The sequence below is a fragment of the Meriones unguiculatus genome, chromosome 5 (assembly GCF_030254825.1).
Source record: "Meriones unguiculatus strain TT.TT164.6M chromosome 5, Bangor_MerUng_6.1, whole genome shotgun sequence".
NCBI lineage: Eukaryota > Metazoa > Chordata > Mammalia > Rodentia > Muridae > Meriones > Meriones unguiculatus.
Genome location: NC_083353.1, coordinates 121,880,933 through 121,898,576, shown reverse-complemented (window position 1 = coordinate 121,898,576; position 17,644 = coordinate 121,880,933). Strand labels below are relative to the sequence as shown.

Genomic DNA, 17,644 nt, shown 5'->3' with positions numbered 1-17,644 from the left:
AGGGGGTGATGGAGGGGGTTCGGTTCGGGGATGGGGAGGGGTGGGACGTGGAGAGCAAGAGAACGCGCGTGCACACACACCCTGCCTCTTGGGTTTCTCCTCCTGAGCCTGAGTGTGAGAGGTAGGGTGTGTGTGTATGTGTGTGTGTGTGTGTTGTGTGCGCGCGCGAGCGCGCGCCTGTGTGGCACGTTCCTGGGTGTGAGACTCAAATCAAGACCAGGACCTTTGATGTCCCCGCCCTCCCCGCGTCGCCGGTGATTAACACCCATTTTTCTTACTCTCCCCCTCCTCCCCTGCTCTTCCTCCCCTGCCGCCGAGCGCTCGGCTTGCCCCCGCCCGCTTCCCCTCCCCCGGCTCCTATCATCACCAACTGGAATCTGGGCTCTCCTGCCTCTCCACCCCCCTTCCCCTTTTTGAGAAAAGAAGGTCCTCCCCCACCCCCTCTCCAGCACCACTTCCTTGGGCTCCTTCACCTCTAGGAAATCTCGGGGCTTGGCTCTATGGAGAAGCGCTCCACGGGTCAGGCTGCCTCTCCATCCCCGGCAGCCAGCGGTGCCGGCGTCCGAATCCGTTCCCTTCTCTGCAAAGAGTCCTAGTGAACTTCCCAGCCCGGGGAGACCGATCCAGCCGTCCTGCCTTGCAGAGAAGGAAAGCCCAAAAACCCTCGACACCCGCCGCCCCTCTTCGGAGGCTGTCACCGCCGAGGCGCTCGGAACCGGTACGTAAAGGCTCGCTTTGGAGTCTCAATTTTGAGGGTTTGGGCGAACGAGGCAGATGAAGGCTCGAAGCCTTGGCACCGTTAACCAACCTAGTGTTGGGCACAGCTTTCCAATCCAGCAGCACCGGGCATTTGCTATTTTGGATGGGGCTTTTTTTTTTTTTAATTTTTTTTTTAACAAAAGGATATTTGCGGGGGAGGGGGAGGGGGTAGGGCTGCCTTTGATCTTTCGGGGAGGGGGGTAATTCCTTCTAGCGGAAAGGCCGGGCAGCGGTGCCCGCGGCGGGAGCCCCGCGCTGCGACCCTCCAGCCCAATTCTCTGGCTGCAGGTGCAGCCCGGGTGCGCGGCACATCAGCGCGGCGGCGGCGGCGGCGGCGGCAGCGGCGGCGGCGTGAGTGTGCGCGGGGGTGAGTGTGAGTGCGCGCGGGGGCGCGTGCGCGTCGGGGGCGTGTGTGTGTGTGTGTGTGTGTGTGGTGTGTGTGTGCGCGCGCGTGTCAGTGTGCCCCTTCCAAGAAATGCCCAGTGTGCGGCCGGTGCACAATCAGAACCCATTGAGCCCAAGGTGGGAGGAGGCTCTGCTGCGCCGGAGGAGGAGGAGGAGGAGATGAGCAGAGCGAGCCAGACATGTCAGCAGCATTGCAGATGGGGCTGGGGGCCGCACTCGCTGGCGAGTTAAGTGGGGGATGCTGTGCGTGTGTGTGTGTGCGCGCGCGCGCGGGTGTGCGAGTGTGAACTGCTGTGTGGAGCCTCCTCTCCCTGCCTTCCTCCTGGCTTCCCGCTTCCCCTTTCCCTCTTCCCCATTCAGGTTGGCTTTTCCCACCTCTCATCTCTGCCTGTCCCAGGAATGGTATCGGCAGACCTTTTCTGAATTATTTATAGATTGGTGCCAGCTGTTTTCAATTCCTCTCGCGTGCACTCCGTGGGAAATGCAGGGTTTCCTCCCCCGTTTTCTTATACCGACTTGATATCTAGACCTCTATTTCCAGGATGCATTTTGCTAACCCTCCGGGGGACTGTCGAATCAAACCCTGACCTCCTCTTTTTTCCCCCCTTAGGAAGGGGACGCTTTGGGAATGACCATGCTCCACGGAGGGACGAAGCCGGCCCCCAGCTTCTTCACACAGAGACTCCTCTACTAAAGCTCCAAAAAAATTAAAAAAAAAAAAAGCCAACCCGTAATTGCCGAAGACTCTTTAAATACATACATTCGGGCCAGTAATCTCACATGCACATGGATAATGACTGTGGATTCTGCATTGTGAGGCGCTCTCCACACCCCGAGATCCCCCTCTGCTTTACATTTTTGTCTTTGAATTTGCATCTCTTCAAGAAGACACAAGATTAGAACCAAATTTGCGCTACACTGGATTTTAAATTTTCTTCCGTTCCTTTATCCTCCGTCTTTCTTATGTGGATATGCAAGCGAGAAGAGGACCCTGGAGATTCCCAACATGCTCGCTCCCTTAATCTGTCCGCCTAGGGGTTTGGCTTCTACAAACCAAGGTAGGGCTCGTTCGATTTGATTCTTTTCTCCTCACCTGGGGTAGGGGTTCCTCCTTTCCTATCTGTCTTTTTCCGGTCCCTCGGATGATATTTTATTTTCTGGTAGAAAAAATAATAATATGGAATCAAAATAATGCTGTTTGGGGGAAAGGCTTCTGTGACAAAGGAGGGAAGCTCCAGGTTTCTTTTCCTTCTGTCATCAAACAGGTTTTGTTCCCCCCACCTCCGAAGGTGGTGGGGGTGGGTGTATGCAGGGACAGAAAATGTTGGAGGGCGTAAGGGGTATCTATGTCTATAAGCAGACACAGGCAGCCAGGGGACCTGTATGCTTCTCTCACTTAAACAGCTTTTAATTCACCCGGAGCTAATGTTAGATTCTAGGTATCTTTTCTCCAGGCTGAGTCCTCTTCCTTGCCGTTTTTGTTTCTGTTGCCCTACCTCCTGTTTTTACCTTTCTAGGTATCCTTTCTATGTTCTGTAAAAATAAATAAATAAATAAATAAATAAATAAATAAAGATTGGGATTGCTGTGGCTATTGCCCTGAAGCCCACTTGGTGTCTGAAGAAAGGGCTGACACTGGGCCCGCAGATCACAGAAGGCCTATTGCAGGGGGGCAGGTGTGGAGGAGCGCTAGCTGGGCTTAGAACTCCTGGACGCTGCAGGCTCAAGTCTTCAAGCCTAAGCTCCAGAAGAAGGGATGCTGTCAGGTTTTCTGATTTGTATCTTTTCCCCGTGTGCTATTATTTTCGAGCTGTAAATTTCTCCTTCTGTCCACACATCTATTTATACCCACACATCCTCCAAGCAAACTGTTACTTCCACACTCTTGCAAAATGGCTATCTTGCAGAGTTCTAAAGCGCCATGCATGTGCGAGGGTGCAGGACCCGACACGTGAGTCTTTGTGTTAAACAAAGAGATGTGCTGCTCGCATGTGTTTGCCGTGTACCCTTAAAAATGGGGTTGATAGTGTGATTTTTTTTCAAAAAGCTCTCATCCATTTTAGGAATACTTGAAACTGTTGTTTATATATGTGAAGAAATATATGTAAGCTGTAACACATAAACAAAAATATAACAATATGTAAAACATGCCCAATATTTTTGGGCAGCATTTGAAAAGAGAAAGGGCAACAGAAACGGAGAAGACTTAGCTAACAGTTCTGCTGGCCACTCAGGCGAGCCGAGACAACCCCTGAGAAAATCAGCTCATGTCTTGCTTGAGGGCTACAGTGGGAATCCGGCTGCTCATCTCCTTCCTACACCAACCATGCACCCTCCAAACTCCAAAGATATTCTCATGCAGGAAGGAGGCTGGGAAAAGGTCTTCAAAAATCTGTAGCAGAACCACGAGCAGTCCACAGTCCTCCTCCCTCCCCCTCCACCCAGGCCATTTAAAACATAATCATCCCTTGGAACAACCTAAAAATACTAAAGTGTTGTAGGGGAGGGAGCGGAAGGTCGTTGCCAGTCACTCAGGATGGCAGTAGGCGATAGTTCTTTCTTGCTCAGAAAGGATGGATACGGATGCCATCCAAATTTACTATCCTCTCCCCTAGGCCTCATTCTCTGAACTTTCATTGCTGAAACATTAATCTGTAACCATGGTGTAATGAAGGTGAGAAGGGTGGGATCCCAGTTTGAACCATGTTCTCACCATGTCTACAAATAGCTGAGGTTATTTGGTGTGTGCTCACCTTAGAGGCGCCTGAGCTGGCTCCCAGTCTACTTCTCCTCCTTCAAGTAGGCTCATGAACTCTTAATTTCACTTCAGAATAGAACAGACGGATGGGTGAGGATGTCAGCTCAGTGTGAGAGAGTTCATAGGCATTGAGGGACAAAGAGAGGTGGGTGGCCGTAGGGGCATGCGGCTTCTTTTGTGTCCCAGGCACCCATGACAGTGCTCCACAACTGGGTAGGACCTTGCGACTGTTCCCTGGGTGATAGATCAATAGGGAGGCTTTGACTAGGGGCTCAGCCACCTCATCCACCATACATGCATGCATGCAGGTAAGATGAAGCCAGGTTCCACGCTGTCCTTGGTTGGTTCAAGGACTAGGCAAAGGAGAAGAGGTTAAGGAGTAGAGTGCGGAGAAAGAGAAGGCAAAGAGGTCATGAGAACAAGACAGAAAAGAGGTGATCCAGCTGGATAGGACTTGTTAGGAATCAAGGATGCTAGGCCACAGGTGGCCTGCGGCTTTTTGGTACTCAAAGCCATTTTGGACACTCTGGGGAGGAAGCTGTTGTGTCCTGTCCTTGTGAGCACTGTCCATGATGCTGTGACTCAGTGGCATTCCAGGCCTTCCTGGGGCTATTGTTCTGGTCCTCTCTTTCCTTCTCATCATAAAGAGCTGAATGGGTTCTCCTTTGTCCTCTTGCTTTTTGCCAGTACCCTTGTGGCGTGGGTGATATGAGAGGTAGTGGGACTGCTGGTGGGAAGAACAAACTCAACTGCAATTAGAGGGCCTCTGTGATTCGTAACTAAGGAAAGATTAACAGGAAATAATGACCTCCCAGGAAAGCGTGCTTAAGGATGTGGCTTTAAGGGGAGCAGAGCCTCATGTGGTGCTCTTCCTGTGTTCTAGGCATGGTGGTGTAGAATGGATTTGCAAGCAATGATATGGCCAGTGTTAGTGCACAGGGAGAGAGGCAGGGCATGGCCCTGAATTGTCTAATTTGTGTCTTGCTGGTTCCAGCTCTAGGAAGCCTGCTCACCTGCAGGTTCTTGCTTTGCTACTGGTTGTATGTGGTCTTTGTCAAGGGTGGATGTGGGCAGAAGGTAGAAATAAGGAGAGAAAATGACAGGAGAGGAGAAAAGAGGGAGGGAGGAGGAAGAGAGAGAAGTTTCTTTAGTCACTACTTTGCACACCATATACCTATTTCCAGAAGGCTGGCTGAGAAGAAAGCGACTTCTTCTGGATGGAGGGTGAACAGCAAGAGACCTTGTCACTGTGCTTCTGTCTCCAGAAAGATGGCTGTAGACCTCGAGGCATTTTCTCAAATCTTCGACACCATCCAGCCTTGCATGGGGAGGGGCAATGGCCACCTTTGAGAGAGACATGGGGACAAAAGTTGGCTGGTGGAGTGAGTGACTGGTGTTTGATGGGGAGAATCGAGACTGAGTGGATCCTGGGGGCACATCATCTCCTCTGAAGTATTTTTCCATCTCTTTTATGGCTTTGATAAACCCAGGGGCAGGGTTTCTTCTTCAAGAATCAAATGGCAGGGAACATCTTCATCAGTGTTGGCAAGCTACTGCAAACAGTTGGTTAATGCTTGTGGACTATGAAACACAGAAAGAAGCTGGAGGGAAAGAAAGCGGGACTTGAAGAAACTATGGCTTCAAAGCAACATCTAGAACCAGAGACAAGAAGGGATCCAGGGATGACCAGACAGTTGTGTAGGGTGGAAGAAAGCATTCCAAATGATGGGCTTCTTTCTTGATCAGTGAAGATAGGAAATGACTACCCGGCTCATCTTTGGTATCTTGATGGAGGTCAAGAGTAGGGGCTGCAGAAGTTAAGATTGCTTTCTTTCTCCTTGCCATTTTTACATTCTCCTTAAGAATCCTAGAAATTAACTTCCTTTCAGTGAACCCCATTTTCAGTCTTCGTGACCCTGTGCATGTTTGGGTACTACTGTGCTGCTCCTATGTAAACAAATATAGATCAAAAGAGCTGCTGGTGTAATGAATTGTTTACATTTATTAAAGTGCCGCTCCTCTTTGTAACCACAGAGGAACCCTCCAGGGAGAGGTTAGTGGTTGAATTGCTATTGTCTTCCAAGAAGCTGAAGATGGGAAGAACGGAGTGCAGTCAGTAGAGGGAGCACAGAGAACTCAGAGGTGGGGTTTGAAGTCTAGATGCAGTGGCAACTTTAACTGTCTGTGACTGTCACCCCCATCAACTGGGTAGATGAACTTGTAGGGGTTTGTGGACCCGAGCAGTATGGTCAGGGGCCTTTTTCCTTTGCTCTGTGTTCTAGTACCTTATTTCCATTTTGTCACTTTCCAGCCTTGTCAGCTGAGGTTGGCACGGAAGAGCCTAGTGTTTATGTTGTGTCCAAGTAGCAATTCTTCGCCACTGCCCCAACGGTGTGCTTGTCTGCCCTCTCCGTGTTTCACTAGCGTGCATGTGAGGGTCTGAAGACACTTTTCCCTCATCCTATTTATGTGTCCCCTTTCCTTCTCTCAGAAGCTCATGAGCTCTTCAAGGGCAGGGAGAGATGTGTATTCATCTTGGAATCATTTGTACTCAGCACAGAGACAGGCATATGATAGATGCCCGAAAGACACTAGGAGAATGAGCGGGGAGAGGATGCACCATATTTATTAGTCAATGATGCTATTTGTTTTTTGTTTTGTTTTTTTTTTTTTGTCCGATGGTATAAATGGGTGAGGGCATGCCATTTGATGTCATCAAGAACCTGAAGCTCAGTAGTCATCTACTCTGTCTTTCTCATGTCATAGATGAAGAAGCTGAGATCCGGGAAGTGATTTTCCCAAGGTTATGTAGCTCCTTAGTGCTAATGTTTCCTGCAATACACCATTGGTTGAAGTGAGAGGTGGCAATTGTCTGGGCATTTTGGATGTCTACATCATTACTTCTCAAACTTTATTGCCTTCAGAAGTCACAGGGAGGTGCTGTTAAAATGCATGTTCTGATTTGACAGGTCAGTGGTGAGACCTGATATTCTGTGTTTATCGTATCAGAGTTCTTGTATGACAGGGCTCAGGGCCACACCATGTCTTCATCTGAACACTATCATCCTTGATATTAAATCTCTATATTATATTTTTGTGGCATCTATAGCACCTTTGCTTTGTTTATTTTTTCCTTTAATCAGAAAACAACCATATGTTTAATTTACCTGTTTCTTCTACTTTTTTTGTTTATAATTCTTCTATCCATATATACCCTTTTGTCTCTTTTTTCATCATCTATGCCTTCTTATTCTGGGCTTTCTTATGATGAATTGTTTTTCTTCTCATTTTCTCTGGCTTCCTAGTTTATTTCTTATTAACACTCATTTATCTTTTCGTAGTCACATAGCTATTGCCTTATTTAATTTATCTTTATGGTTTTTGCTCTATTTAATTATTCAATAAATACTTGATAAAAAAAGCAATATTAATCAAGCTATGAAAAAGGATTGGTTCTGCATATACCAGTAGCAGATAACCTGTATTGTGGAGGTCTCAAAGGACACAGTTTGAGGAACTCATCAATTGCTGAAGACCTTTAAAGGGGAGAAGGCGGGAGAGGTGTGGAGGGACTCATGGAGGTGTTGGTAGTTGAATTCCTTCTTGAAGAGTAAACAGAAGTTTTTGAGGCAAGGAGGAAAAGGTCACTTCAGGAGGCTGGTGTAGACACTCATCCTTTTTGTCTTGCGTTCCCAAAGACCAACACAGGAGTATGCTGATTCTCTAGTTATGAATCTCTAACCACAAATGATCAGGGTAGAGTGAGGGCCGAGGCTCTCTAATTTCTGCTTTGGTGAGTCCACAGTTAATGAATCCTTACCCAATTTGTTAGACTTGCCTGTAGAATGAGCAAATGATATAGTTTTCATTTTAGACCACTGGATTGCAGCTAACTTTATTGATGGCCATTACAAAGAAAGGGACAGCTGTTAGCTGATTTGTGTCCAAGGAGAGAGCTGGATCCCAGCCCAGGCCAGGCTACTTGGAATGAAGGACCAGCCCGGCCCCATGTGTTTCTCTAGTAGTGAGGTAGAGTGCCGCACCATTCATCCACCAGCAGCTTTCTGTGACAGAACAGAGGGGCCCCTGATTCTCAGGCACCTCATGACACATTTTGGTTTTTGGAGTGGCCTGACATCATAGAAGATTCTCACTTTGGGGGATGCCCAGGTGTAGAGACAATGGGAAACATCCTGGTCTCACCTTTTGGTTAAACGGCAGCACAGCGTGGGGGCTTAAAGGAAAATGAATTTGAATGGATCATTCCCTAAATTACTTTTAATCTGTTTCTGTTTCCCGTCCTCTACCTTTCTTACTCTCACCATTTCTCTGTGTATGGTGAAGTTATTCATTTTATTAGAAAAACTGTGTTATTACACTCCACCTGAAGATTGTTTATTTTATTTTTGCAGTATTGGGGATTTAACCTAGGGCCTTGTGCATGCTGGGCCATCGCTTTAGCACTGAGATACATCTCATCTCCCCCATCCATTTAAAAAACTTCTGAGTCCAAGTGCTCATTTTGGCCTTGAACTTATTCTGTAGCCTAAGATGGCTGTGGACTCATGATCTTTCCCCTTTAATTCCCTGAGTAGCCGGGATTACAGGCAGGGGCCACCAGGACTAGCTTTCATTTCTCGGAGGTGTTTTAAAGGTCCGTTGCATATGGAGAGTACTGTGGGAACGAAGATACGGGTTGGAAAATGTCCTGATGTAAAGGTCGTGACTGCAGGGGCAGAGCAAGAGAGATAGTGTACTAGGCTTTCTTTATCTGGTTAGGGGAGCATGGAGCAGACCGGAGGGTAGGTTGACCTCTGCGATAGGTGGCCTGGAAGGAGAGAGAAGTGATGGGTCCTGTCCTTCCTTCGGGATGGATGTTTAAGGGAAAGAAAACCTCCAACGAGAGGGTGGTGAGGCCAGTGTGTGTCTCCCCTCATTCCTCCACTCTGGCCTTTACCCCCAGCTCACATTCTCCTCCAGGGAGGCAAATTCATAATTCTTTTTTTTTCAGAAAGAAGCATCAAGTTTCGTGTTCTCATTCACACTTATGTAGACCATATCAGGACTTTAACTGGTGGGATGATCTCAGGAAATGAGATCTTGTTTCTTTTGAGTCACGGGACTTAGTGAAACAATGTTGTTAAAAGTATTATGTTATTAACAAAATAGGGAAGGACTATTCCTCGTGTTTTCATGGTGTGATTAATCCTTCCCACAGCTCATTCTCCACTGTGAGAGTGAGCAGACTCTCCAAAGTAAGGTCTCCACGTTAGGATGCCATGGTCTGCTCACACACATCACAGCGTCTGGGTTAGAGTTCACAACACACATGCACCACGGCCCCCACCAACACTGAACATCCTTACGTACCATGCACTGCTTGGGCAGAGGGACTTACCTCCTCCAAATAGTGACCTAAACCACCAAATGCAAACCTGTAAACTGCATGTGTATGCAATTTACAGTGAAGCATACGGTTTGTGTGTGTCTGCCTGAGCCTCTGTGAGCGCAGAGTTGGATGACACACACGTAATGCTGACAATCACCCCTGAGTTTGTTCCTCCCCCACAACCAATTACCATTTTAAAACCATAAAATCAACCCCAAGGTTAGCAACGTGTGGGTAAGTAGGGGAGGGGAGTTGCTCTGCCCACCGAATCGGATCTTGGTGCTTCACTGCCTTGGCAGTTCTGCTCCAGCGAGCACGTTGGGATGGCTGTAACTCTGGTGATGGGCATTCACTGTAGCACAGCTCTTCAGAGCCCAGGGTTCCCTCTGTAAGTCAGGAATCTTTGTGAGGTTCAGTTGCCATCACCCAGCAGATGACGGAGGGGGTGGTCTTGAGGGAGAAACACACATTTGTGTTTGTGGTGCTTCTAGATTCATGGCTGCGTGCAAAACTTTGACTCTTGGGCCTAAGCCTTCTCAGTCAAAGCAGCGGTGATGTCACAGGGTTCCCCTTAACCTCTGGTCCACAGCGAAGTTTAAATAAAAATCCATCTTAAAAGCCAAACAGCTGAAGAAAGAAAGTACCATCCACTCACCATCAGGCAACCCTAAACCGTTAAACTGAACCTCCCGGGGAGGGGCTGGGGAGCCGATGCAGCTGGTAAAACACGAGAGCCTGACTCCCAGCCCCAGAGCTCAAATAATAAAACCAGAGTTGGATTTGGCATCATGTGCTTGGAATTCCAGCCCCGGGAAAAGCACACTCGCAGACCGGTGGAGCCCTGGAGCTCACCCCCAGCCAGCCGAACCTGCCTGGTCAACCAAAATACCTTGCCTCTAAAAGCAGGGTGAACTGTGTATGGAAAATGACACCTGGAGTTGTCCTTTCATCTCCGTAGACACCTGGAGTGTACACACACCCACGCCTGCAGGAATACGCACACACACACAGTCTCAGGAAGAATTCAAATGGTAGAGTCTTGCCTTTTGTTTTGTTTTATTTTATTTTACTTTATGTGAAGTCTCACTATGGAGCCCAGAATGGTAACAAACTCATTGCGTAGCCCAGGCTGGCCTCAAATTTGTGATACTCCTGCCTCCTGAGTGCTGGATTTAAGGTGTGCACTTTCACTAGGCCCTGTGCGGCCGTAGCTGAGGCTCGTTGCGCTAGGTGCCTGACCAGGTGAGTGTTTCTCTGATCATGACACAGTCTGGCATTGTGATTGTGCAGTGAGACAGACCCTCTTGTGTGACGGGAGAGGGTCCCCGAGCCTAGAACCTGAGGGCATTTAGTGTCCTGAATGCACACACAGTGTGGAACCTTGTTGAACTGAGCACAGCCTGGTGTTTAAAGTTAGGAAACACAGGGCAAGCGCTTTTCCTGACACCCCAGGAAGGTGTGGCCGTGAAGTAGGGCGAGCGGCCTTCCGTTCTGCCGGCGTGCTCTGTTCCACTTAGTGGGTATTGAGGGTGCCCCATTTCTTGTTTCAGAGAGAAAGCCCCATTTCACTCCTTTGTACCACTGTAAATGCAGGAAAACTATTAATAAACGGGGCTGGATAAGCAGCCCCTGATTGACTGGTGAGGGCTGTGAATGGTGCAATTATCCCAGAGCAGTTGGAATTCACCAGGCCCTGTTGCCCTCCCTCTCTGTGCCTGAAGTGGAATATTAAAGGCACGGAGGGAAGGCAGAGGGTAGGAGGCATTAAGACGTCACTCTTCTCTGTAACTTTAATCACCGATTATTAGGCTGGTTGGGGTAATAGTTTTCTCGCATCCTTCCTTTTCGGCTTCCTCCCTTCCCTGTTTTAAAATAAATGTGAACCTAAATGTACAGTGGCAAGAGCAGAATCCAGATTTATGGCTCTGTTGTCTTTTCAAAGACAAACCATTGTTCTCTTTTCGACATCTGCTAATAGCCACTGGGGACGGGAGAAGAATGATCTGGACACTGGTGGCGTTCGGTGGGCACTAAATATTTAGGGGGAAAACAGCCAAACTCTTCATTGATCTAAACTTCAAAGTTTCTGCTGGGTGGCCTCTGTAGGCAGAACATGATGAGCTTGGAGGCGTTGTAGCCCTGGCCTACCCCATGGCTCACGTCTCCTCCCCATGAATTTTGTGGGGCCGAAGTAGATTGCTCACAGCCAAGAGTTGTTTCCAGCATTCTGGGGAATGGTGAGAATATCAGTCCTTTGTGGATTTTGTCCCAGCCTAGATCCTGGCTTTTCCTAAGGCAGGGTTCAGAAAAACTCTGCCCTGGACAAATTCAAGTGCACATGTTTGTGAGACCCTCTGGATTGCTTGGACCTTCTGAGTGTTTAAAGAAAGGAACACTTAGAGATGCTAAGGAGAAGTGAAATTAACTCTGTTTCTTGTGACTCTGTTGTCCTCCCGGTCCACCATGATGAGAGGGGCTTCATGTTCGGTGTCACGTTGTATCCTTAGTACTAAAGACAGTACATGTCCAGCAGCTGGAAAGTGCTGGCGAAGATGGTGATAGAATGATGCGCATGGATGATGAAAGTGCCGTGCCAACGCCTGTTATGTTTCTGCTTCTTTGTCATCTAAGCACACCTGGCTGCCTTGGGTGAGATCAGCTGAGGCTGAGAGCACAAAATTGCTCTTAGATACACCTTCTGCTGAGGGAATGAAAATACACCCCACCCCAGCGCCCCACTTCACTGGGCTGGAGTCCACATGCATTCAACAGATATGACGACTCTCTTTAACTGTTCTTTAAATCCTCACTCCGGGTGTACCTCACAGGGAGTCCCCACCATAAGCCCTGCCCGGTCTCCCTCAGTGGAGACCCCAGTAAGGCTGCTTGTTCCAACAGTGCCTTTCTGCTTGTCTCACTCTTCTTAGGCTGGCACTGGGAACAAACCTCTTCAGGGGTTGACACCATCAACTTTTCCAAGCCCGGGCTTTCTGGAATCTGTGGGATCATTGTCACTCAAACGGCCAACCTCTCTTTTTATCTGGTGCCTGTTTTCAAGGATTTTCTGACTTCAGGATGAATGTTGGCACCGAGATTCGCGAATGACTTTTCAGTGGCCATAGCAAGGAATCTTATGTCAGTGATTGAGAAGGTCTGAGGTGATTCTGGAGTTAGGTAGCCAGAAATGGCAGGGTGTCTTAGAGGAATGGTAGATTAAATATGCTAAGAGTTATAGCTGTTTGCCCAAACATGACAGCCACACACTAGGTCTGTCTTTGTCTTCTCTTGAGACAGCTTCCTGTGGAGACAGGGCCTTGAGTTGGCTGGAAATACCCCTGGTGTGCCGGTGACGTTATGAGTTATGTTGACCTGGGTTATCGCCTTTAATCCTCGCTCTAAGGCAGATGTTAGTATTTCTGTTTCTTTGACTAGCGGAGTGAGGATTAGAGAGCTGGAGCATACACAACTGTGAGCTGCAGCCAGATTTCCAAATTGCGTCTTCTGAGGCTCACTAACCCTTGGCACTTTAAATTACAGGGAGCTTCTGCCATGTAATAAAAGATACAGGATTATGTGGCATGTAGAGGAACTCATTAACATAATAGACTCGTGCATGTGTGTGCGTGTGTGTGGTGTTTATGTATACACATGCTCATAGAGGGCAGAGTGTCACAGTCCTCTCCATCTTATTTTTAGGACAGGGTCTTCACTAACCTGGAGCCCACTGATCCAGCTGGATCAGCTACCCAGCAAGCACCAGGGCCCTCCTGTCTCCACCCCCACTAGCACTGTGACTGCGGGTCTTATGTGGGTGCTAGGAACTTGAATTCAAGTCCCTGTGCCCAAGAGGCAGGCATCTCTGACCTCTAATGTGGTAGACATTGACACTCCAGCTGAAGCAACTTTCTTTGAGAATTCCTTTCTTTGAGCTTTGCTCTTGTCAAAAGGCAGAGTTGTTTTAGGATGAAAACAAGAATTCCTACAAAATAGCCAATTTCTGGACCTTAATTTGATTTGATAAGTACAAAAGGTGAGAAAGTCATGACGCTAGTCAGTGCCTCCTTATTTCATATATAGGTAGGGGTTGGGCAGACTTTTCTTAGTCCCGTTCTGTTCTGTAAGTACACTGTATTCTGAACTTGAAAACTCCAGTTTCCCCCAGATGGAGCCGTCTCCTTCTCCTGCTCCTCTAATCACAGACATGTTGAAGATCACTCATTTTCACATGTCTCTTTTATCCCGAAGCCCATGTCAAACTTCTACGTTGAGTGGAGAGATTAAAGTTAGAACCAGAGAATGACAGCCAGGTGTATTACTTCCATGCTGGCTTCTGCCACAAGTCTTAAGTATTATTATTGAGACCAGGTCCCACTGGGTTCCACCAGCCTGGTCTGTGTGATTCTGCGAAGCTTTGCAACATCACGAAACTTCATTTGGTGTCTGTGAAATGATATCTTTAGGGCACAGAATTGTATTGCAGATCAAATGAGAAAAAATGTAAAAAATGCTGTCACACTGTAGGCTCAATATTTATACATGCAGTACCGTTATTAACAACTCCATCCTGCTCAGGGCTTTCGATGCTTTCTGGGGCCCTCCATGTGGTACATCCACTCCCAGTGGACAAGGGAACAGAGCACATTGAATGGGGAAGACAGGCAGGGGTGGCAAGGAAACTGACATTCCGAACACAGAGCAGCAGCACCCAGGCATTGTGACCTGCTCGTCTTTATCTTTGGTTGGTGTCTCCTTCTCAGGTTCTCTTTCACAGTATTTATCTAGAAAACTAGATAAATGCTTGTCAGAAAGGGGAGCAAGACTAATCTTTCCAGCTTTGTGTATGGAACTATTTTTTTTTCCCAGGCTTATCTTTCATCTTTACATGGTCCAAGAAGAGCAGAGAAGGAAATGGTGACAGGAGCCAAGAAGGATAGTTTCAAAGGCAGTCCTGGCCCCCCAGGCTTGTCACTCTATGAACAGTGTCCTAATCCATCTTCATGATCTGCTTCCAGGACCCTCTGCACCAGGGCTTCCTGTCCCTCCACTAGCTGAGTCACTATGTCCTTTGTGTTCCTCAGCCCTCACTCAGGTGTGGAAGGACTGTGTTGTATCTGCATGCCGTGCCTGTCAATTTCTGGAGAGCAGTGACAGTATCCAGCCTGTGTCTCTGTATGTGCCTAGCCCAGCGCTGCCACTGTGCACATTGGCCAATGTTTCTGGCATGTTGTGGGGCCTTTCCAAGCATGGTAGGAGGATGAAAAAATGAGTGCTGTATGTGATTACTGCAGATATGGCTACCTAGGTGCAGAGAGTAAAAGCCTGCTTAGCCTAAGTGGCAGCGCAACACTTAGGTTCACGAGTTGGGCTGGGGCTGAAGCTCTTTCCTCTCTAGCTTTGTAGCAAATGTTTGTGGGTGACTAGCAGTCACAGACTTAGGAGGTGCACACTGTGTGCTCAGCTCTACACAATGAGGACAGTGGACAGGGGACAGAGATGCACAGCAGGCTTTAAAAGGTGACGGCGATCAAGATTGGTTTGGGTGTTTGCCAACTTCATGTTCCTAGTATGCTCCTTAGTCAGAGAACACACCCAGGACAGTCTAGAAACTCAACTGATCTAACTGTCCTGGAGATTAGCAGAGGGGGAAATGTGCTGTCATTTGTGCTGCCTGGGTTCTTGATGTCCCTTGGGTTTCTGACTTTCATAGCCACCATCTCTATCATTCTTTCTTATTGCGCATTCAGAAAGTAGAGGATGAGAGCAAGACCTGAGGATTTAGACTGCCAGATAGCCAAGGAAGATATTTTCATTTCTTTGAGATTCCAGATTTTTTTGTTTATCATTCTGGCTAATCAATGATTCTTTTTATTTAATTTTGAGCACGTCTAGTTGAGAGTTATTTCTCCATGGGTCTTGAGAAGACAGCACACTGGGTAGAAGAGTAGAACCCATTTCTTTTTTTCTGTAAGATTTGCAGCCTATGGAGGGCTTTCTTGTGAGTTTCTTTCTCTGCACATTATTGTTCTTCACAAGGAATCCTGGACATTAACTATATTCCCATTTTACCAATGAGAAAACCAAGGTATGAGACCATGTTTGTGAAAGGTATGCAGCCAAGGAGGAGGACGAAAGGCTGGCATTCATTTTCAGCTCTTCCACATCTCAGGCCTAGGCTCCTTCTGCTCTGCTTGGGCTGGGAGCTAGTTCAGGAGAGACGTTTGCAATCTTAGACCAGCATGCTCGGTGATGTCTGGCTCAGGTAAACAGAGAATTTGCTGTCAAAAGAAAAGCAACATCAGAAGGCTGGTAGCCATAGTCAGAAAAGGCAAAGGCCATGAAACCTGCAAAGACAATATTAACATTCCACGTAAAAGATACAAAGGCTGGGCTAATGAGGTAGCCTAGCAGATAAAGGAACTTGCTGTCAAACCCAATGACCAAAGTTCGAACCCCAGGACCCACATGAAGACAAAAAGAGAACTGACTCTAGCAGGTAATCCTCTGACCTCCATGAGCTTGCGTCCACAAACCCCTGCATTCCACACAAATAAATAGAAATTTTAAAAATGCAAATGAAAACTGAAAAGACATGAGGGGTTAGGGAGTAGATAATTATTATTTTACCTCTTTATGTTTTTCCTTATTTTACAAAATTCCTGCAATATAGGATTTGTATTTTTGTATTCCGAAAAGATGATTAGGATATAAAAATAATATGTTAGCAATTAAATAAAGGCAAAACAGTAAAATCCATTTCCACAGAACAAGGGCAAGCAATACACTGTTGTTAATTTCTTAGAAATATAATGGGGGCTGGTGTGATGGCTCCATGGGTAAAGGATGTGCTAAGCCTGATGTGCTGAGCTCAATCGTATAAGGCAGAAGGAAAGAACTAACAAAGAACTGACAAATTAAATAAATAAAATGTAATAAAAATTAAAGAGCAATATCATTGAGAACTAGTGGCAGATATACAGATGCCGTGGTGTGTGTGTGTAATTTGAATTCTAGCGTGAGCTAGGGAACAAAGAAATCAATTTAATATTAGAAAGATTTTTAAAGCATTCATTACTGAGAAAATGATAAACACCCTCAGGTCTTAACGAAAGATGCTAAAATGTCTTAAGTAAAGAAAGGTTCATGGCAGGGCCAAAGGAAATCATTGAAGAATATTGCATAGGACAGAGAAAATATATCCGAAGGCCAGCTTGTCCTCTTTCTAAAAAGAGGTGGTGGCTGGAAATTACAGAATCATTAGCATCAACGGCTGGTTAAGAATCTGTGGAGCTGACCAGTCAGTTATGAACATCTTGAAGAGCCCAAGGCATGGCAGCCATCAAATGGCCTTTTAAAGGACAGGTCCTGATGGACCCGTGGCTCAGCAAGGATGATGAGCCTGGCAGGATGCAGGAAACTGATCGACATAATTAAGAGCAAATAATGACAGTTAGGTCTTAAAGAGACAATGAGGGGAAATACAGTGACTGATGCATGCCTAGTGATAGTCAGGATCTTATCCTGGGGTGGAGGGGATGGGAACCTGACCTCTCCTAACATCCTCAGCAAGTGTGGGACCCCTGGAGCACTGTGCTGTGCTGTCTCTCTCTCTTTCTCTCTCTCTCTCTCTCTCTCTCTCTGTGTGTGTCTCTGTCTCTGTCTCTCTCTCTCTCTGTGTCTCTGTCTCTGTCTCTCTCTCTGTCTAGAAGGCTGAACCCCGGAAGTGGGAGGTACTGTGCTAGTCAGCTGCACATCTACGGGGCCCGGAAGTAGCTCAGCCTATGTGGGCCATTCCACTATCCCCAAATCTACCCCCATTCTGTCTTTGGGACCCCTCCCATATCTAGTTGATTCAGCACTTCCTAAAATGAATGTTCTGAATTGTTTACCCCAGGAAAAGCCACTTCCCCACCAGGCTCAAACATTTTAAGTATTAAAGAGACTTGGAATCCTTGAGGGTCATCTTTAATGCCAGCCTCTGAAGCATGGTTCTAAAGCATGTGCACAGAACACCTGGTAGCTATGCAGCTAAGTTACGTGGTTTTAGAAAGTGAGCATCTTGAGGGACCATTTTCCTTGGGACTGTGACTCTTTTGTTCTTCTAGAACCAAGCAGCCTGTGTGTTCCTTTACAGAATATGTACGGTGGTATATTTGTCGGGGTAGGGTGTTGGGCTTAATAATGGCCATCCAAGAGCTGATGAAACCAAAATGGAGACTCAGGCAGAGGTATCTAGAGGAGGTGGACTAGAAGGTGTCTCTAACAGTGGTTAGAAAAGAAGGATGGAGGGCGAGCCAGCAGAGCCGTGCAGGGAACGGGGAGAAAGAGGTAACGTG

At 47.2% G+C, this 17,644-nt stretch overlaps 1 protein-coding gene across 3 annotated transcripts in view; it reads left to right on the top strand.

The window, feature by feature from the left end:
* The window catches only part of Grin2b (glutamate ionotropic receptor NMDA type subunit 2B), a 461,400-nt gene continuing 443,756 nt past the window's right edge, over positions 1-17,644 (top strand). Inside the window, exons 1-3 of one of the 3 annotated variants that reach the window (XM_060384309.1) lie at positions 1-121; positions 480-718; positions 1,775-2,222. The gene's annotated coding sequence lies outside the window, so the exon portion shown is untranslated. The other 2 variants (XM_021634102.2, XM_060384310.1) reach the window with 2 other exon arrangements.